Source organism: Heptranchias perlo, chromosome 20, assembly GCF_035084215.1.
Source record: "Heptranchias perlo isolate sHepPer1 chromosome 20, sHepPer1.hap1, whole genome shotgun sequence".
In the NCBI taxonomy this organism is placed as follows: Eukaryota; Metazoa; Chordata; class Chondrichthyes; order Hexanchiformes; family Hexanchidae; genus Heptranchias; species Heptranchias perlo.
In genome coordinates this window covers 2,642,477-2,665,101 of record NC_090344.1, presented here as the reverse complement: position 1 = coordinate 2,665,101, position 22,625 = coordinate 2,642,477, and the positions used below count along the sequence as shown (strand labels likewise).

At 44.5% G+C, this 22,625-nt stretch overlaps 2 non-coding genes across 2 annotated transcripts; both read left to right on the top strand.

The window, feature by feature from the left end:
* The first annotated feature begins 8,725 nt into the window (after window positions 1–8,725).
* trnal-uag (transfer RNA leucine (anticodon UAG)) lies at window positions 8,726–8,807 on the top strand. The gene has a single exon. It is a non-coding gene; the product is annotated as a tRNA-Leu (tRNA).
* Window positions 8,808–12,718: 3,911 nt separating this feature from the next.
* Window positions 12,719–12,800, top strand: trnal-uag (transfer RNA leucine (anticodon UAG)). The gene has a single exon. It is a non-coding gene; the product is annotated as a tRNA-Leu (tRNA).
* The last annotated feature ends 9,825 nt before the right edge of the window (window positions 12,801–22,625 follow it).

Sequence of the window (22,625 nt, the reverse complement as noted above, 5' to 3'; positions counted from 1 at the left end):
GACGGGTTACACCCGAGCAGGACCGGGACCAATGTCCTCGCGGGGGTGTTTGCTAGTGCTGTTGGGGAAGGTTTAAACTGGAGTGTCAGGGGGATGGGAACCTGAGCGGGGAGTCAGAAAGGAGTAAAGTTGAAAGCAGCAAGAGAGGGGAAGACCCATGGGAAATCTACAATACAAATAGTACAAACAGTTTATCAAGAACAAGTGAAAGGAAAAAGCGTAGAGCAGCATAAAGAAAGTGTACTTTAGGCACGACAGATGAAATAAAAACTGGAAGGCGTAAGGCGATTAACCCAGCATCAAAGCTGAAGGCCAGGCTAGGATGTGTGGACACCTAAGAGTTCTATATACAAATGCACGGAGTATAAGGAATAAATTAAATGAACTACAGGTTCAAATTCAAATTGGAGGGTATGACATGATAGCTATTACTGAGACTTGGCTGCAGGATGGTCAGGATTGGGAACTAAATATACCGGGTTATAAGGTCTACAGGAGAGACAGGGAAAATGAAATAGGGGGAGGAGTAGCCTTAATGATTTGAGATGAAATCACTTCAATGGTAAAGGGGGATATAACGAGGGGTAAGCAGCCAACAGAGACCTTATGGGTTGAATTGAGAAATAGGAAAGAATCTAAGACTATTGTGGGTGTTGTATATAGGAGCCTTGGCAGCAGTTCTGAAGTGCTAGATTGCATAAATGCAGAGATTGGATAAGCGTGTAAGAAAGGCATCGTGGTCTTAATGGGGGACTTTAACCTTCACATAGATTGGGAAAAGCAGACTAGCAACTGTCAGAAAGGCAGCGAATTTCTTGAGTGTGTCCGGTTAGTTTTCTACAGCAGTATGTCCTGGAGGCAACAAGGGGGCAAGCCATACTAGATTTAGTAATGAATAATGAACCAGATTTAGTTAACGGCTTAACTGTGCATGAACATCGATCCAATTGTGATCATAATATAATCGAGTTCAATGTAATGTTTGAAAGGGAAAAAATTGAATCAGCTGCTCAGATTCTAGACTTGGGCAAGGCCGACTTCAATGGGATGAGACAGAGACTGTCCACAGTAAACTGGGCAAATCTGTTAATGGGTAAAACGACTGATGATCAGTGGGGAATGTTTAAAGAAACGTTTAACGTGATGGAGAATCGGTTTATACCCCTGAGGGGCAAGAACTCTACTTACCAAAAAAAAAACAGCCATGGACAACTAAAGAGATAACAGACAGTGTAAGACATAAGGAAAGGGCATACACAAAGGCAAAAAATGGCACACATCCTGGCGAATGGGAAAGATACAAAGATCAACAAAGGGTCACAAAACAGACAGTTAGAGCTACAAAAAAGAGTTTGAAAAGAAACTCGCAAGGGATATCAAAACCAATATGAAGAACTTTTCTAGTTCTATTAGGAAAAAGAAGGGGGTCAGGAGCAGTGTTGGCCCCTTAAAAACGGAAAGTGGGGATATTGTCATTGATAATGGAGAAATGGCGGACATGTTGAACAATTACTTTGCGTCAGTAATTACAGTCGAAACAGAGGATAGCATGCCGGAAATACCAATAAAACTTATATTGAATCGGGGACAGGGACTCGATAAAATTAACATAAGTAAAGAAACAATAATGAAGAAAAGAATAGCACTTAAAGAGTGACAAATCCCGAGGACCAGATGGTTTCCATCCCAGGGTTTTAAAGGAAGTAGGTGAGCACATTGCGAATGCCCTAACTATAATCTTTCAAAGTTCTCTAGATTCAGGAACTGTCCCTCTAGATTGGAAAATTGCACATGTCACTCCGCTTTTTAAGAAAGGAGAAAGGCGGAAACAGGGGAATGATAGACCAGTTAGCCGAACATCTGTTGTGGGGAAAATGCTGGAGTCTATAATAAAGGACAGGGTAACTGAACACCTCGGGAATTTTCAGTTAATCAGAGAGAGCCAGCATGGATTTGTGAAAGGTAGATCGTGCCTGACAAACCTGATTGGATTTTTTGAAGAGGTGACTAAAGTATTGGACAGGGGAATGTCAATGGATGTAATTTATATGGACTTCCAGAAGGCATTTGATAAGGTCCTACATAAGAGACTGTTAGCTAAGATAGAAGCCCAGGGAAAAGTACGGACTTGGTAAGGAAGATGGCTGAGCGAAAGGCGACAGAGAGTAGGGATAATGGGGAGGTACTCACATTGGCAGGATGTGACTAGTGGAGTCCCGCAGGGACCTGTCTTGGTGCCTCAATTATTCACAATATTTAATAACAAGTTAGATGAAGGCATAGAATGTCTCATATCTAAGGTTGCCGATGACACAAAGATTGGTGGCATTGTAAGTAGTGTAGATGAAAACATAAAATTACAAAGTGATATTGATATATTGGGTGAATGGGCAAAACTGTGGCAAATGGGATTCAATGTAGACAAATGTGAGGTCATCCACTTTGGATCAAAAAAAGAATAGAACAGGGTACTTTCTAAATGGTAAAAAGTTAAAAAAAACAGTGGATGTCCAAAGGGACTTAGGGGTTCAAGTACATAGATCATTGAAGTGTCATGAACAGGTGCAGAAAATAATCAATAAGGCGAATGGAATGCTGGCTTTTATATCTAGAGGACTTGAGCACAAGGGGGCAGAAGTTATGCTGCAGCTATCCAAAACTCTGGTGAGTCAGCACCTGGAGTACTGTGAGCAGTTCTGGGCACTGCACCTTCGGAACGACATATTGGCCTTGCAGGGAGTGCAGCGTAGGTTTCCTAGAATGATACCCGCATTTCAAGGGTTAAGTTACGAGGAGAGATTACACAAATTGGGGTTGTGTTCTACAGAGTTTCGAAGGTTAAGGGGTAATCTGATCGAAGTTTGTAAGATATTAAGGGGAACAGATAGGGTGGATGTGAGTAACTATTTCCGCTGGTTGGGGATTTTAGGAGTGGGGGGCACAGTCTAAAAATTAGAGCCAGACCTTTCAGGAGCAAGATTAGAAAACATTTCTACTCACAAAGGGTTGTAGAAGTTTGGAACTCTCTTCCGCAAACGGCAATTGATACGAGCTCAATTGGTAAATTTAAATCTGAGATTGATCTTTTTGTCAACCAAAGGTATTAAGGGATATGGGGCAAAGGCAGGTATATGAAGTTAGATCACAGATCAGCCATGGACTTATCAAATGGCGGAGCAGGCACGAGGGGCTGAATGGCCTCCTCCTGTTCCTATGCTCCTATGTTGCAGAGAGAGAGATCGAAATGAATAAACACACGAGGATTGGACAGGGTGAGAGCGAATGTAATAAACACCCAGAGATTGGACCGAGCGAGATGGAAGGGAAAAAACACCCGAGGATTTGACAGGGAGAGGTGGAAGTGCACTGTTTGAGGGGCACGACCTGTCTCGCAGTAATCATAGACTTTTACACATGCCGGCTACAAATTCTCCACCACAAAATTATGGATGGCGTGAAAGGATAATTGTTGGAGACGATTCGATTCTATCTGCAGAGTGAATTGGGGTAAGTACCGGAGAAAAAAGCACATTTAAGCCCATTAACCTTACTATCCCATGGCCCTGGCCTCTCGACACATCTCAACCGCACATCAAAACCCACATCGCAACTGACATCTCAATCGCACATCACAACTTACATCACAAACCCACATCACCACAACCCACATCACAACCACACATCACAACACCACATCTCACTGACATCACGACCCCACATCCGAAACAGCACATCACAAACCCACATCACAAACCAACATCTCTTCCCCAGAAAGGTGCCGAGGCAGCAGGAGGAGTTGTGGAGGCCAGGACGCGGCACAGGCCAAGGTGGAGCCGCCATATCGATAACTATTCGGAGCTGCACTCACCCCGAGTCTCAAGCCTGGTTGTAAAATGGCCCTTGTATTCTGGAGGCTTTACAAGAGGCAACACCTCAATCCGAGTTGGGAGAGGTGCTTTCTCACTTCCCTAAACAAACAAAAAACGGTGCTCTCTCCACAGAGAGAGAGGGAAGGAGAGTGGGTATCTGACGAAGTCGGGAACGGTGAGTTAGGTGGGATACACTTTCCCGTTGGCCGATATTGTCTTCTTGTGGGAGTGGACGGGTGGAAGAGATCTCGTCACCTCAGACGGCTGGAACAGCCCAGGCTCAGTACTCCACAGGAAGCGTTTTGCAGGAAAACTTCGGCCAGACAACGGGGGTGTTTATCAAATATGAATCACCTCCCCATTTTAGACCTTGTGTCTTATTTTCTCCCCCTCCCTCTCATCGACCTCTTCCTAGATCTTGTCTTTTCCAGGCGAATCAAAAAAGCCCAAAAGAAGATGCAGAAAATTGCCCCAAACGCAGACCTCTTCTTCCACCTCCTTTGATGTGTTGATAGATAGAACCACCCCCACGCAATCGAGGTTGGGATGAATCTGAATGTGTCGGTCAATCTCCCTCCTTCCAGGTAGATGTCGTTTTCCTTTATCCTTTCCCTTCCCTCTCCCCTCTCCTCCAATCTTGAGAGCAAAACGCCCACTCTCCTTGAATCCATCTCTTTGACCGAGCTTTTGGTCACCCCTCCTAATATCTCCTTCCTTGGCTTATCTTTTTCCTCGCCCCACCCTGAAGCCCCTCAGGATGTTTTTTTCCCCATTTAAGGCGTTGTATTATACAAGTTGTTGTTGCTGTTGTAATAACTCGGCCTGAATGGCTGCACACAGTATTTGGGCAGGTGGTGGGAACAGAAGGTGGTTGAATTCGGACTGATATCCTCGTGTCAAGATGCCTTTAAATCTTTCAATGGCAGCATCCCTGCTCTGGCCAATTGTTAAACATTTCACCTCACACGCTAAATGCTCAAGAAATACTTAATATTAAAAATGGTACAGGGAAATTCAGACATGCCTGATTACTGCAATATTAATAGAATGTAGTTCATCGATTTAAATATCGTTCTAAAACATGACTTAGCCTCCCCCTCAGCTTTCTTCCATATTATTTAATTGATCTATTTATCTCTTTAATCTTGTTTTTTTTGTGCCTGTACCATACATTTTAGGTCACATTGCTTTCAATCTCCACCGAACTGGCTGCTTCAGCTGAGCAATCAATTAGCTGATTGGCAGCTTTCGAAAAGAGCTGGGGTTGGTGGGGATGGTTTCTGTATTTGATATCCGAATGGGTTGCTGTGTGGATAGAGCGGTCGCTGAACTGCGAGGGTAAAGAAGGTTTATTACAGGGAAGGAAAGTGGTGCAGGATGTGTAAAGCAGATATAAGCCCAGAATAAGCACTGGGAAACTTTACTCAACTTAGGTTTGGGTGTTGAAGAAAAACGTTTCAGGCCTCTTACTCCCCCCTCAAAATAATACCATTGAGGTTACGTGTTGGAGCAACTTCCTTGCTTTTTAAATTAATAAATCCCAGTGTCCCATAGGCTATGATTTGATCTATCTTGATATGTGGGAGTTAACTGGAGGTTTAAACCAGCGGCTTAGACACGATACTTTCAATCCTGCATTTCAGGAACAGAATTATTACAAGCAAGAATAATGGCTCGGCAGAAGAGTGCTTTGTCCAGTTGGAAATCTGTATGAAAGAACGTGCAGTCTGACAGAGCTGGACGTCCAGCAGATTGAATTTTGTGCGAAGTAGATGATGAGGCTCCTTCTTGAGAGTTCTCTGGTCTTCAGTGTAACAGTTCCAGGGGTCAGAATGGCGCAACGGGTGTAAGTTGCTGAGTTCAGGTCGCAATCTTCCCTGCAGGCTTGGGCTCCAATCCCAATAATTCTCTGATTCTAATAAACTTGCGTGAGTTGCTTGCTTACGTATTTAAAAGCGATAAGTCCAGGGTCCAAGTCCCGGATAAAGCAAGCATTTTTAGTCAAAAATCTCCAATTCATATAAACGTTGAAAAAGACAGAAATATGTTTAATTACTAACTGCGACAAAATCTGATTTACGTTGAAATATTATTCATGTTTCAAACTAACAGCAACAAGCTTTGCATCAAAATATAAACGAAGGATTTTAACGAAACGCAGTAGAATGAATTCTAGCCGTTTTTTTGCCTCCTGTTCTTCACATTGAGAGGATTCAAATTCACAGGAGACACTTAGATTTGTGAGAGAATGCGCTGCAAACAAGGCGGGAACCTGAGCGGGGAAAACCGCAGTGAGTGTCGAGTCCAACGGCTTAACCTCCCGCCCAAGGTTTCAACAGTCGGCGGGAAGGAAGTCGAGGCTGAGGCTGATCTGTGTCACGTGGGAGCTGAACACCAAATAATATTCATCGAGTTACATCGAAACTGCAACACAGAAACAGGCCATTCGGCCCAACTGGTCTCTGCCGGCGTTTAAGCTCCACACGAGCCTCCACCCTCCCTACTTTATCTCACCCTGTCAGGATACCCTTCTATTACTTTCTCCCTCATGGGCTTATCTGGCTTCCTCTTCAATGCATCTCTACTATTTGCCTCAACTATTCCTTGTGGTAGCGCGTTCCACATTCTAACCAGTGTATTAGCGACTATTCCTTCTGTTTATATTCGTTATCCTGCAGAATATTCGATACTGTTTTCAACATCTTCTATTAGCTTTAATATTGGAAGGGTTTAGACTGTTGTAATGGTCGCTGCGATTATTTCCGATTTAATTAATTTCATGCAAATTGAACAATACAAACTAGCAAAACATTTCCTGCCGATATTAAACACACCTTGAGGTGCAATCGTAACGTGTCTGACAACAACTTATAAAGCGACGTCTTTGAAACACGTTGGGGCCACAGTTTGTTTTTGCACAGAACTGAACCTAAATCATTCAAGATGGGATTTTATTTAATGTATCAAAATAAACAATATCTTGCTGTTAAGTTTGGCTGCTCAGTTCCCCAGTGTCAAAGGGAGAATTGTCTGATTTCCTCATTTATTCCACGTAAGGAACAAACACAAACAAAAACACATGCATTAAATCAGAATCAAGTCACAGATGGACAAACAAAGAAAAACAGAGCGAGAGACACAGAGAGGATCGGGAAACACAGTGAAACAGACAAAAGAAATGGATGAAGACAAAATGGCGCCACAATCCTCAAACTCACCGTCTCGACTCAAAGGAAGCTCACATATCAGTGAGAAGATGTGGTGCTTTATCAATGTGATTTGGCGCCGTGTCTTAGCTGGTTAATGCGACTATCTAACTAAACAGCTGATCCTGGGTTTGATTCCCAGCGTGTGTCCTTTTTGTTTCCTAAGTGATATTTACAACTTTGTGAATTTAAGCAACAAAATATCACAGGGCGGAATTGAGGTCCAGATCACCCATGATAAATTAAATAGCGCAGCAGGTTCGAAGGGCTGGATGGTCTTCTCCTGTCCCCATGTTCCCGTCCTGATCAACGTGGAGCTGTCTGACAGGTAAAGAACATCAGACTGACTCCAGATTGAAAATCAGGTGTTCAGAAGGAAGTCCCCTTCGATTGTTGGACAAATTGACCAAATGAAGCAAAGCCCATTGGTACCTTTCTGCCAGAAGAGGTAACGAATGTTACCAGTGGGCCCAGCTATCTCTCGTCATTAAACACATGAGACTCTTAATTTCAGGGTCGTGGGTTCAATCCCCACGTTGGGTGGTTCGCATTTTATTGTTCACAAAGGGTTGCAGGTGCAACCTCTTATCTTCAATTAATGAAATCCAGATATAAAAAACGGATACAACAATGAGCTGTGAGAAAGAAAACCGTGAGCACTGGCAAACATCCAGTCCCGTCCCGATTCTACCTTTTCATTCCCTGCACGTGGGACACGGCAGATTATCTGTTCAATTCGGATTCATTTTTTGCTGTTATTAAATATTAAGAAATGTAATGTTTAGAAGATGACAACTCTGGATCCATGGGCCTCTCTGATCCCTCCTGAACACCCCTCTCCCTCTTTAATTCTCCCTAAGCTCATTGCCTTCTCTGATACGGTCTGTCTCTTACATTCTCCGATACCCTCAGAGAGTCCATGATCCTTTTTGATACCTTGTCAGCGCCCTTTACGTTCTCTGATACCCTGAGTGCCCCTTACACATTGATATGCCCGGAGACCCCTTACATTCTTTGACACCCTCTCACAATCCGTTCCCCCTATCTCAGATCCCCTTGCCCTACCGGATCACCACGAAGAAGCCATTAAACTCCCTGATACCTTCTCAGAAGATTTACAGGTTTATAGTTCAATCTCGGGTTTCGGCAGCTTTCGCTGTTGGGAGAATCCAGAATGAGGGGGCTTAATCTGAAAAGTAGAGCAAAACCATTCAGCTGATAAATCAGGAAGCACTTTATCACAGAAAGTATCGTAGAAATCTGGAACTCTTTTCAAGAAAAGGCTTTAGATGTTGGGTCAATTCATATTTTGAAGACTGACATCGATGGATTTTTCCCCGAAAGTGTATCAAGGGATATGTGTCACAGTCGGGGAAATAGAGTTGATGCACAGATAAACCCTGATCTTATTCAATAGCGCAGCAGGTTCGAGGGGCTGAATAGTCTTCTCCTGTCCCCAATTTTCGACATTTATCAACGTCGGGCTCGATGACAAGTTTTTTGAAAAAGTGTTAAATGCAGTAAGCGCTCAGAAAGCCCTTTAAATTCCTTCTTGCACAATTCAAAAGCACTGGACCCAGATGACAAAGAGCAAGAAAGCCGGATTTCAATCACTAGCCTCATGTTTCATTAACGATGAGCTTCTAACGTGGCAGCATGGCCGAGCGGTCTAAGGCGCTGGATTTAGGCTCCAGTCTCTGCGGGGACGCGGGTTCGAATCCCACTGCTGTCAGGATTAGTAGTAATGTTTATTTTGACGTATTCACAGAAAATCGTGGTGCAGTGTCGTCCAGAGGAGAATGCAAAAGAAGCGAAAAGTACAGCAATGAGGATCATGGAGAGTTGCTGCACAAAGGTGGACCATTCGGCCCATCGTGTCCGTGCCGCTTTCAAATTTTTGCAGCGTTGCGATTCTGTATCATGTCCCCGGAGAGACTGGAGCTCTAATCCAGGATTCGTTTCAACAAGGGGATAAGACACGTTTTCATCGGTAAGGGCGGCTCCCGTTTGCATCATTTCCAGCAGAGTTGGTCATGTGAATACGCGTTATTTGTATGTCAGTAAAGGTTCGGGGAATGCCGAGATTGTGAGTTCGATTACCCACTTAGAACAAAGAATCGTTTTGCTTCTGAACAATTCGAACGGAGTTGAAGGAACAATTGGTGTTCTTCAAACTGCATCTCCTTATTGGTGTTGCCACGTGGTTCCTCCGGCCTATCGTGTTCCAATACCAGATGAGAGGTTGAAAGCAGCGCTTCAGCATTCCTTGTTTACTGCAGGGAGGCTGCGGTTTTGGAGCCATCGGCTTTGATTTTGATCCAACTACAAAATGTGGGATTTATCTGGAGCTTTAAACCAGCGCCTCAGAACATTCAGACACGATACTTTCCATCCTGCACTTCAGCATTTACTGTTACAGGAACAGAATTACTACAGCCAAGAATAGGACCTCTGAAGCACCAATGTTCGTACGGCAGAAGAGTGTTTTTTCCAATTGGAAATCTATATGAAAGAACATGCAGTCTGGCAGAGACCGGCGTCCAGCAGATTGAATTTTGCGCGAAGCAGATGATGCGGTTCCTTCATGAGAGTTGTCTGGACTTTAGTGTAACAGCTCCAGGGGTCAAAATGGCCTAACGGGTGTAAGGTGCTGGGTTCAGGTCGCAATCTTCCCTGGAGGCGTGGGCTCCAATCCGAATAATTTAATGATTCTAATAAAGTCGCTTGAGTCGCTTGTTCAGGGACTTGCTCTGATTGAAATGCGATAAGTCAATGGTCCAAGTCCAGGATAAAGCGGGCATCTTCAGTCAAAAATCTCCAATTCATATAAACGTTGAAGAAAACAGAAATATTTTTAATTAATAACTGCCACAACATCTGATTTACGCTGAAATATTATTCATGATTCCAACTAACAGCAACAAGCGTTGCATCAAAATAAAATTAGAGATTTTTACGAAACGAAGTAAAATGAATTCCAGCCGTTTTTTGTCGACTGTTCTTCACAGGGAGAGGAATCAAATTCACAGGAGTCACTTAGATTGTTGAGAGAATGCGCTGCAAACAAGACGGGAACCTGAGCGGGGAAAACCGCAGTGAGTGTCGAGTCCAACGGTGGAACCTCCCGCCCACGGTTTCGGCAGTCGGTGGGAAGGAAGTTGAGGCTGAGGCTGATCAGCGTCACGTGGGAGCAGACCACCAAATAATATTCATCGAATTACATCGAAACTACAGCACAGAAACAGGCCATTCGGCCCAACTGGTCTCTGCCGGCGTTTAAGCTCCACCCGAGCATTCACCCTCCCTACTTTATCTCATCCTATCAGGATACCCTTCTATAAATTTCTCCCTCATGGGCTTATCTGGCTTCCTCTTCAATGTATCTCGACTATTTCCCTCAACTATTCCTTGTGGTAGCGCATTCCACATTCTAACCAGTCTATTAGCGACTATTCCTTTTGTTTATATTCATTATCCTGCAGAATATTCGAGACTGTTCTCAGCATCTTCTGTTACCGTTAATATTGGAGGGGTTTATACCATTGTGATGGTCGCTGCGATTATTTCCGATTTCATGCAAATTGAATAATACTAAACTAGTGAAACATTTCCTGCCGAGACACACCTTGAGGTGCAATCGGAACGTGTCTGGAAACAACTTATAAAACGATGTGTTTGAAACACGTTGTGGTCACAGTTTCTTTTTGAACAGAACTGAACCAAAATCATTCAAGATGGAAGCTTTATAATGCTTAATAATAAACAATATCTTGCCATTAAGTTTGGCTGCTTGGTTCCCCAGTGTCAAAGGGAGAATGGTCTGATTTCCTCATCTATATCACGTAATAAACAAACACAAACACAAGGACATGCATTAAATCAGAATCAACTCACAGATGGACAAACAAAGAAAAACACAGCGAGAGACACAGACAGTATCGGGAAACACAGAGAAACAGACACAAGAAATGGATGAGTACAAAATGGCCCCACACTCCTCAAACTCACCTTCTCTTCTCAAAGGAAGCCGACGGATATCAGTGAGATGTGGTATTTTAGTATTGTGATTTGGCGCCTTGGTTTAGCTCTTCAAAGCACACTATCTACACTATCTAGTAAATAGGTAGATCTTGGGGTCGATTTCCAGCAGTGCCTTTTTGCTTCCTTCGTGATATTTGGTACTTTGTGAATTTAACCAACACAATATCACAGGGCGGAGTTGAGGTCCAGATCACCCATGATCAAATTGAACAGCTCAGCAGGTTCGGAGGGGCTGAATGTATTTCTCCTGTGGCGATGTTCCAGTACTGCTCAACGCGGGGCTGTTTGACAGGTGAAAAAACACAGACAGTCTCCAGATTGAAAAATCGGGTGTTCAGAAGGAACACTCCTGGAATTGTTGGACAAATTGACCCAATGAAGCAATACCAATTGCTCCCTTCCTGCCAGAAGAGGCAACAAATGTTGCCAGTGGGCCCAGCGATTTCGCGCGTTGGACTCTTTATTTCAGGGTCGTGGGTTCGAGGCCCACGTTGGGTGGTTCACATTTTATTGCTCACAAAGAGTTCCAGGTGCAGCCTCTTATCTTCAATTAATGAAATCCAGTTTTTGAAACGGAACAACAAAGAGCTGTGTGAAAGAAAACCGTGAGCACTGGCAAATATCCAGTGCCGTCCCGATTCTACCTTTTCATTCCCTGCACGTGGGACACGGCAGATTATCTGTTCAATTCGGCTTCATTTTTTGCTGTTATTAAATATTAAGAAATGTAATGTTTAGAAGATGACAACTCTGGATCCATGAGCTTCTCTGATACCTCCTGAACGCCCGTTTCCCTATTTAATTCAATCTGAGCTCATTGTCTTCTCTGATACGCTCTGTCTCTTACCTTCTCCGATCCCCTCAGAGAGTCCATGATCCTTTTTGATACCTTGTCAGCGCCCTTTACGTTCTCTGATACCCTGAATGCCCCCACCACACTGATATGCCCGGAGAACCCTCACATTTTCTGACACCCTCTGACAATCCGTTCCCCTATCTCAGATCCCCTTGCCCTACGGGATCACCACGAAGAAGCCATTAAACTCCCTGATACCTTCTCAGAAGATTTACAGGTTTATAGTCCAATCTCGGGTTTCGGCAGCTTTCTCTGTTGGGAGAATCCAGAATGAGGGGGCTTAATCTGAAAAGCGGAGCAAGACCATTCAGCTGATGAATCACGAAGCACTTTATCACAGAAAGTATCGTAGAAATCTGGAACTCTTTTCAACAAAAGGCTGTAGATGCTGGGTCAATTCACATTTTGAAGACTGAGATCGATGGAATTTTCCCCGAAAGTGTATCAAGGGATATGTGTCACAGTCGGGGAAATAGAGTTGATGCACAGATCACCCCTGATCGAATTAAATGGCGCAGCAGGTTCGAGGGGCTGAATAGTCTTCTCCTGTCCCCAATTTTCGACATTTATCAACGTCGGGCTCGATGACAAGTTTTTTGATCAAGTGTTAAATGCATGAAGGGCTCAGAAAGCCCTTTAAATTCCTTCTTGCACAATTCAAAAGCACTGGACCCAGATGACAAAGAGCAAGAAAGCCTGATTTCAATCACTAGCCTCATGTTTCATTAATGATCGGCTTATTTCGTGACAGCATGGCTGAGCGGTCTAAGGCGCTGGATTTAGGCTCCAGTCTCTGCGGGGACGTGGGTTCGAATCCCACTGCTGTCAGGGTTAGTAGCAATGTTTATTTTGACGAATTCACAGAAAATCATGGTGCAGTGTCGTCCAGCGGAGAATGCAAAAGAAGCGAAAAGTACAGCAATGAGGATCGTGGAGAGTTCCTGCACAAAGGTGGACCATTCGGCCCATTGTGTCCGTGCCGCTATCAATTTTTTGCAGCGGTGCGATGCCATACCATATACCCAGAGAGACTTTTGGGCTTAATCCAGGATTCGTTTCAACAAGGGGACAAGACACGTTTTCATTGGGAAGTGCGGCTCATGTCCGTATCTTTTCCAGCTGAGTGGGACAGGTAAATAGGCGGTATTCGGATACCAAAAAAGGCTCGGGGAATGCCGAGATTGTGAGTTCGATTCCCACTTGGAACAAACAGTCGTTTTGCTTGTGAACAATTCGAACGGAGTTGAAGGAACAATTGGTGTTCTTCAAACGGCATCTCCTAATTGGTGTTGCCAAGTGGTTCCTCCGGCCTATCGTGTTCCAATACCAGATGAGAGGTTGAAAGCAGCGCTTCAGCATTACTTGTTCACTGGAGGGAGGCTGCGGTTTTGGAGCCATCGGCTTTGATTTTGATCCATCTACAAAATGTGGGATTTATCGCGAGCTTTAAACCAGCGCCTTAGACCACTCAGACACGATACATTCCATCCTGCACTTCAGGATCTACTGTTACAGGAATAGAATCACTACAAGCAAGAATAGTACCTCTGAAGCACCAATGTTCGCACGGCAGAAGAGTGTTTTGTCCAATTGGAAACCTATATGAAAGAACATGCAGTCTGGCAGAGCTAGGCGTCCAGCAGATTGAATTTTGTGCGAAGCAGATGATGAGGCTCCTTCTTGAGAGTTCTCTGGACTTTCTTGTAACAGCTCCAGGGGTCAGAATGGCCGAACCGGTGTAAGGTGCTGAGTTCAGGTCGCAATCTTCCCTGGAGGCGTGGGCTCCAATCCGAATAATTTAATGATTCTAATAAAGTTGCTTGAGTCGCTTGTTCAGGGACTTGCACTGATTGAAATGCGATAAGTCAATGGTCCAAGTCCCGGATAAAGCGGGCATCTTCAGTCAAAAATCTCCAATTCATATAAACGTTGAAGAAAACAGAAATATTTGTAATTAATAACTGCCACAACATCTGATTTACGCTGAAATATTATTCATGATTCCAACAAACAGCAACAAGCGTTGCATAAAAATATAAATGAGAGATTTTTACAAAACGAAGTAAAATGAATTCTAGCCGTTTTTTGTCTCCTGTTCTTCACAGGGAGAGGATTCAAATTCACAGGAGACACTCAGATTGTTGAGAGAATGCGCTGCAAACAAGACGGGAACCTGAGCGGGGAAAACCGCTGTGAGTGTCGAGTCCAACGGTGGAACCTCCCGCCCAAGGTTTCTGCAGTCGGTGGGAAGGAAGTTGAGGCTGAGGCTGATCAGCGTCACGTGGGAGCAGACCACCAAATAATATTCATCGAATTACATCGAAACTACAGCACGGAAACAGGCCATTCGGCCCAACTAGCCTGTGCCGGCGTTTAAGCTCCACCCGAGCATCCACCCTCCCGACTTTATCTCACCCTGTCAGGATACCCTTCTATTACTTTCTCCCTCATGGGCTTATCTGGCTTCCTCTTCAATGTATCTCGACTATTTGCCTCAACTATTCCTTGTGGTAGCGCGTTCCACATTCTAACCAGTCTATCAGCGACTATTCCTTCTGTTTATATTCATTATCCTGCAGAATATTCGAGACTGTTCTCAGCATCTTCAATTACCGTTAATGTTGGAGGGTTTATACTATTGTAATGGTCGCAGCGATTATTTCCGATTCATTAATTTCATGCAAATTGAATAATACTAAACTAGCGAATCATTTCCTGCCGAGACACACCTTGAGGTGCAATCGGAACGTGTCTGGCAACAACTTATAAAACGATGTGTTTGAAACACGTTGTGGTCACAGTTTCTTTTTGAACAGAACTGAAACTAAATCATTCAAGATGGCAGCTTTATAATGCTTAAAAATAAACAATATCTTGCCAATAAGTTTGGCTGCTTAGTTCCCCAGTGTCAAAGGGAGAATTGTCTGATTTCCTCATTTATTTCACGTAAGAAACAAACACAAACACAAGGACATGCATTAAATCAGAATCAACTCACAGATGGACAAACAAAGAAAAACACAGCGAGAGACAAAGACAGTATCGGGAAACACAGATAAACAGACAAAAGAAATGGATGAGTACAAAATGGCCCAACACTCCTCAAACTCACCTTCACTGCTCAAAGGAAGCTGACAGATATCAGTGAGATGTGGTATTTTAGTATTGTGATTTGGCGCCGTGGTTTAGCTCTTCAAAGCACACTATCTACACTATCTAGTAAATAGGTAGATATTGGAGTCGATTTCCAGCGGTGCCTTTTTGTTTCCTTCGTGATATTTGGTACTTTGTGAATGCAACCAACACAATATCACAGGGCGGAGTTGAGGTACAGATCACCCATGATCAAATTGAATAGCGCAGCAGGTTCGAGGGGCTGAATGGTCTTCTCCTGTCCCGATGTTCCCATATTGCTCAACGCGGGGCTGTATGACAAGTAAAAAAATACAGACAGACTCCAGATTGAAAAATCGGGTCTTCAGAAGGAACTCTCCTCGGACTGTGAGACAAATTGACCCAATGAAGCAAAACCAATTGCTCCCTTCCTGCCAGAATGCTGCCAGTGGGCCCGGCTATCTCGAATCGTTAGCGCATGAGACTCTGATTTTCAGGGTCGTGGGTTCGAGCCCCACGTTGGGTGGTTTACATTTTATTTCTCACAAAGGGTTCCAGGTGCAACCTCTTATCTTCAATTAATGAAATCCAGTTATATTAACGGAACAACAATGAGCTGTGTGAAACAAAACCGTGAGCACTGGCAAACATCCAGTCCCGTCCCGATTCGATCTTTTCATTCCCTGTACGTGGGACACAGCAGATTATCTGTTCAATTCGGATTCATTTTTTGCTGTTATTAAATATTAAGAAAGGTAATGTTTAGAAGATGACAACTCTGGATCCATGAGACTCTCTGATACCTCCTGAACGCCCCTTATCCTCTTTAATTCTCCCTGAGCTCATTGCCTTCTCTGATACGCTCTGTCTCTTAACTTCTCCGATACCCTCAGAGAGTCCATGATCCTCTTTGATACCTTGTCAGCGCCCTTTACGTTCTCTGATACCCTGAGTGCCCCTTACACACTGATAAGCCCGGAGACCCCTTACATTCTCTGACACCCTCTGACAATCCGTTCCCCCTATATCAGATCCCCTTGCCAGAACCGGATCACCACGAAGAAGCCATTCGACTCCCTGATACCTTCACAGAAGATTTACAGGTTTATAGTTCAATCTCGGGTTTCGGCAGCTTTCTCTGTTGCGAGAATCCAGAATGAGGCGGCTTAATCTGAAACCGAGAGCAAAACCATTCAGCTGATCAATCAGGAAGCACTTTATCACAGAAAGTGTCTTAGAAATCTGGAACTCTTTTCAACAAAAGGCTTTAGATGTTGGGTCAATTCATATTTTGAAGACTGACATCGATGGATTTTTCCCCGAAAGTGTATCAAGGGATATGTGTCACAGTCGGGTAAATAGAGTTGATACACAGATAACCCTGATCGAATTAAATGGCGCAGCAGGTTCGAGGGGCTGAATAGTCTTCTCCTGTCCCCAATTGTCGACATTTATCAACGTGGAGCTCGATGACAAGTTTTTTCATCAAGTGTTAAATGCAGGATGGGCTCAGAAAGCCCTTTAATTTCCTTCCTGCACATTTCAAAAGCACTGAGCCCAGATGATAAAGAGCAAGAAAGCCGGATTTCAATCACTAGCCTCATGTTTCAGTAATGCTGCACTTCTTTTGTATTGCATGGCCGAGCGGTCTAAGGCGCTGAATTTAGGTTCCAGTCTCTTCGGGGACCTGGGTTCAAATCCCACTGTTGTCAGGATTAGGAGTAATGTTTGTTTTGACGTATTCACAGAAAATCTTGGTGGAGTGTGGTCCAGCGAAGAATGCAAAAGAAGCGAAAAGTGCAGCAATGAGAATCATGCACAGTTGCTGCGCAAAGGTGGACCAATCGGCCCATCGTGTCCATGCCGCTTTCAAATTTTTGCAGCGTTGCGATTCTATATCATGTACCCGGAGAGACTGGAGCTCGAATCCAGGATTCGTTTCAACAAGGGGATAAGACACGTTTTCATCGGTAAGGGCGGCTCATGTTTGTATCCTTTCCAGCAGTATTTGGAGATCAGTGAAGGTTCGGGGATTGCCGAGATTGTGAGTTCGATTCCCACTTGGAACAAACAATCGTTTTGCTTGTGAACAATTTGAACGGTGTTGAAGCTACAATTGGTCTTGTTCCAACGACATCTCCTCATTGGTGTTGCCATGTGGTTCCTCCGGCCTATCGTGTTCCAATAGCAGATGAGAGGTTAAAAGCAGCGCTTCAGCATTACTTATTTCCAGGAGCGAGGCTGTGGTTTTGCAGCCACAGGCTATGATTTTGATCCATCTAAAAAATGTGGGATTTAACTGCAGCTTTAAAACAGCGCCTTAGACGACTCAGACACGATACTTTCCACCCTGCACTTCAGGATCTACTGTTACAGGAATAGAATTACTACAAGCAAGAATAGTACCTCTGAAGCACCAATGCTCGCACGGCAGAAGAGTGTTTTGTCCAGTTGGAAACCTGTATGAAAGAACATGCAGTCTGGCAGAACTGGACGTCCAGCAGATTGAATTTTGTGTGAAGCAGATGATGAGGCACCTTCTTGAGAGTTCTCTGGGCTTCAGTGTAACAGCTCCAGGTGTCAGAATGGCCTCCAGGGTGTAAGGTGCTGAGCTCATGTCGCAATCTTCCCTGTAGGCGTGGGTTCCAATCCCAACAATTTAATGCTTCTAATAAAGTTGCATGAGTCGCCAGCATAGGGACTTGCACTGATTGAAATACGAGAAGCCCAGTGTCCAAGTCCCGCATGAAGCGGACAGTTTTAATCAAAAATCTCCAATTCATAAAAAAAACATTGAAGAAGATAGAAATATTTCTAATTAATAACTGCCACGAAATCCGATTTACGCTGAAATATTATTCATGTTTCCAATTAACTGCAACAAGCTTTGCATCAAAATATAAACAGGATTTTTTAACCAAACGCAGCCGAACGAATTCTAGCCGTTTTTTGAATCCTGTTCTTCACAGGGAGAGGATTCAAATTCAAAATAGAAACTTAGATTGTTGAGAGAATGCTCTGCAATCAAGGCGAGAACCTGAGCGGGGAATAACCGCAGTGAGTGTCGAGTCCAACGGCCTAACCTCCCGCCCAAGGTTTCTGCACTGGGCGGGAAGGAAGTCGAGACTGTGGCTCTCAGCGTCACGTGGGAGCAGAACACCAAAAAATATTCATCGAGTTTCATCGAAACAAGAACACAGAAGCAGGCCATTCGGCCCAACTGGTGTCTGCCGGCGTTTATGCTCCACACGAGCCTCCTCCCTCCCTACTTCATCTAAACATATCAGGATACCCTTCTATTCCTGTCTCCCTCATGGGCTTATCTCGCTTCCTCTTCAATGCATCGATATTATTTTCTTCATCTATTCCTTGTGGTAGCGCGTCCCACATTCTAACCACTCCCTATTGGAATTATTGGCGACTATTCCTTCTGTTTATATTCATTATCCTGCAGAATATTCGATACTGTTCTCAACATCTTCTGTTACCGTTAATATTAGAATGGTTTAGACTGTTGTAATGGTCGCTGCGATTATTTCAGATTTCATTAACTTAACGCAAATTATATAATACGAAACTAGCGAAACATTCCCTGTCGAAATTAAACACACCTTGAGGTGCAAACGTAACGTTTCTGACAACAACTTACAAGGCGACGTGTTCGAAATATCTTCGGGTCACAGTTTCAGGTTTTTTGCACATAACTGAACCGAAATCATTCAAGGTGTCATATTTTATTTACTGTATCAAAACAAACAATATCTTGCGATTAAATTTGGTTCCTTAGTTCCCCAGTGTCAAAGGGAGCACTGTTTCATCTCCTCATTTATTTCACGTAAGAAATAAACACAAACACAAACACAGGCAATAAATCAAAATTAACTCACAGATGGACTCAAAAAGAAAAACACAGCGAGAGACACAGACAGTATCGGAAAACACAGAGAAATCGACAAAAGAAATCGATGACTTCAAAATGGCCCCGCATTCCTCAAATTAACCTTCTCTGCTCTTCGGCAGCTCACAGGTGTCAGTGCGAAGATGTGTTGGCTTCGCAACGTGATTTTGCACCGTGGTTCAGCTGGTCAAAGCGCTTGTTTCATAAACAGGCGATTCTGCGTTCGACTCCCAGCGGTGTATTTTTGTTTCCATAGTGGTATTTAGCACTTTGTGAATTTAAGCAACAAAAGATCACTGGTCGGTATTTGTATCGGTTGAGAAGCCAACAAGGAAAGGATTCCAGAATTACAGTGCGGAAGTCCTCTTTCGTTCTGCAGACAGGCCTCTCACAGAAAGTGTCCTGAATACATTTCGCGGTTACTGCTCTGGACGGCTGATTTTACAAGCATCTTTACTTTCAAACAGCAACCCACCTCCCACTCAAAGATGCGATGCGAAGCTGGTATGAGAGCAAGTTTCGGTGGTCAGCTTTTGTCCGCAATGTGCAATTCGGAGAAACTCATTTATAGCACATCTTAGTAGCAATGAGAATGTCAGGCACATGACAGTTGGGTTGGACCCGTCTCTTACAAGAATTACAAAGGATAATAGATTACAAAGTAAAAAGCCAATGCAATCTCTCAATCTCTCCGTCACATTCTCGGTGAGTGGACGTAAACCAGGAGAAGAAGCGATAACAAAGAACTGAGCAGTTTAGTTTGTTTCATTTTCCTTCAGGCAAGTACAGATGAAGAGAATGATCGCTGTTTCCTGCCAAACAAGTAACTGGAATGAGCAGTGTATCTGGTTCCCACGGTACCATCCACGTGTATATCTGATATTTACACAGATACCTTCCTTCCTTACTAATTGTAGGAAACTTCTGGTACGGTTCGATCACACTTCAGAAGGACAGAAACACGTAAAATATAGCCACCGCCTGGTGACATCTTCTAGATGAGAGAAGTTTTAGGTTTGTGGAACCATAGAATCATAGAATTTTACAGCACGGCAGGAGGCCATTCGGCACGTCGTGCCTGTGCCGGCTCTTCGAAAGTTCAGTCCAATTTAGTCCCACTTTACCCCGATAGCTCTGCAATTTAGTCCTCTTCACATAAATGTTCAATTCCCGTTTGAAAGATCATGTGCAATCTGCTTCCACCACCCTATCAGGTTGTGCGTTCCATCTCTTAAGAACCCTCTGTGTGGAAAGAAATTCTCCTCAATTCCCCTCTGGTTCTTTTGACAACTATTTTCAATCTAAGACCTCTGGTTACCGACCCGCTTGCCAGAGGAAACAGGCTCGTCCTCCTTGCTCTATCAAAACCCCTCATGATATTGAATGCCTCTATTAGGTCTCCACTTAACCATCTCTGCTCTAAGGAGAACAATCACAGCTTCTCCGATCTCTCCACATAACTGAAGTCCCTCATCCCTGGTATCTTCCTGGTAAACTGCCTTTGTACCGTCTCCAAAGCATTTTCATCCTTCCTCAATGGTGGTGCCCAGAATTGAACAACGTACTCCAGCTGAGGCCTAACGAGTAATTGGTAAAGGTTTAGCCTTGACTTTCTTTGTTGGACTATAACCGGGTGTTGTGCATCTCCTTACATTTGTCCACCCCAGTCCATCACCGGCATCTCCACATCGTGGCCACTATCGACACCACAAACTGCCGGCTAAAAGTGGAGAGAATCTCCAAGAAGATCACGCATATCGACACAGACATCAAGTTTCTACAGAGCTGAAAGAAAGCAGACAAGATCCCGAAAGGACAAGAGATCACGAACCCACTCAAGTCGATATACAACACAGACTACGCTGAGAGACTCTGCCTTCGTACCTCTCGCACACTCCGCAACCATCTCATACACCAGCTCTCCAACAGAAGCCGCAACCTCGAAACCAAGATAGAGTCCATACTGTCAACCTGTACTCAGGACACAGCAGACCAGCTACGAGACACCGCCAAACAGACGAGGCAACAGAACTACGCTTCCTGCATGCAAACCAAGAGCAGGATGCTTGAGAAACTCGGCATCACCACCAGCATCGACCAAGCTTCCCCTGGTACCACGGTTGCAACCACAGGGAAGTCCGTCGTCAATTTGTCCGACCACACCCTTCAACCAGACGAAATCGAAGTTCTCAGCCGAGGGCTCAATTTCTGCCCCACGACCAAAATGGACCCCACTTGTCTCGCGCCGGACACAGAGGAATTCATCAGGAGAATGAGGCTCCGGGAATACTTCCACAAACCCCAAGATTTCAGCAGCGAACCCAATGAGACAATCAACGATCCGGAACAGCAGACAGAGCGATCCGCGGTACAGCAACCGAAGAGGAAAGAGTCTCACTGGACTCCTCCAGAGGGTCGCTGCCCTCAGCTTTACATGTATGCTCAAGCTGTCAGGAAATGCGTCAATGACAGATTCATCAGCCGCACTCAGAAGACAGTCCAGAATGTAACCCGAGCACAACGCAACGCCATCAACGCTCTCAAGACCAACCGCAACATCGTCATCAAACCAGCGGACAAAGGAGAAGCCATTGTCATAGAGAACAGAACGGACTATTGCAAAGAAGCATACCGACAACTGGACAACCAGGAACACTACAGACGGTTACCCGCAGATCCAACCAAAGAACACACACACCAGCTCAACAAACTGATCAAGACCTTCGATCCAGACCTTCAAAGCATCCTACGCGCTCTCATCGCACGTTCTCCCCGCTTGGGAGACTTCCACTGCCTCCCAAAGATACACAAAGCCAACACACCCGGACGTCATATCGTATCAGGCAACGGAACCCTGTGTGAGAACCTCTCTGGATACATCGAGGGCATCCTGAAACCCATCGTACAGGGAACCCCCAGCTTCTGTCGCGACACTACAGACTTCCTACAAAAACTCAGCACCCACGGACCAGTTGAACCAGGAACACTTCTCACCACGATGGACTTCTCGGCACTCGACACCAGTATCCCCCACGATGACGGCATCGCTGCGACAGCATCAATACTCAACACCAACAACAGCCAATCTCCAGACGCCATCCTACAACTCATCCGCTTCATCCTGGATCACAATGTCTTCACCTTCGATAACCAGTTCTTTACCCCAACACACGGAACAGCCATGGGGACCAAATTCGCACCCCAATACGCCAACATTTTCATGCACAAGTTCAAGCAGGACTTCTTCACTGCACAAGACCTCCAACCAACACTATACATCAGATACATCGACGACATTTTCTTTATATGGACCCACGGCGAAGAATCACGAAAGAGACTACACAATAATATTAACAAGTTCCATCCCACCATCAAGCTCACCATGGACTACTCCTTGGAATCAGTTTCTTTCTTGGACACACGAATGTCCATCAAAGACGGGGACCTCAGCACCCCACTCTACTGCAAGCCCACGGACAACCTCACGATGCTCCACTTTTCCAGCTTCCACCCTAACCACGTCAAAGAGGCCATCCCCTATGGACAGGCCCTGCGAATACACAGGGTCTGCTCAGACGAGGAGGAACGCGAAGGACACCTACAGATGCTGAAAGACGCCCGAGTAAGAACGGGATATGACG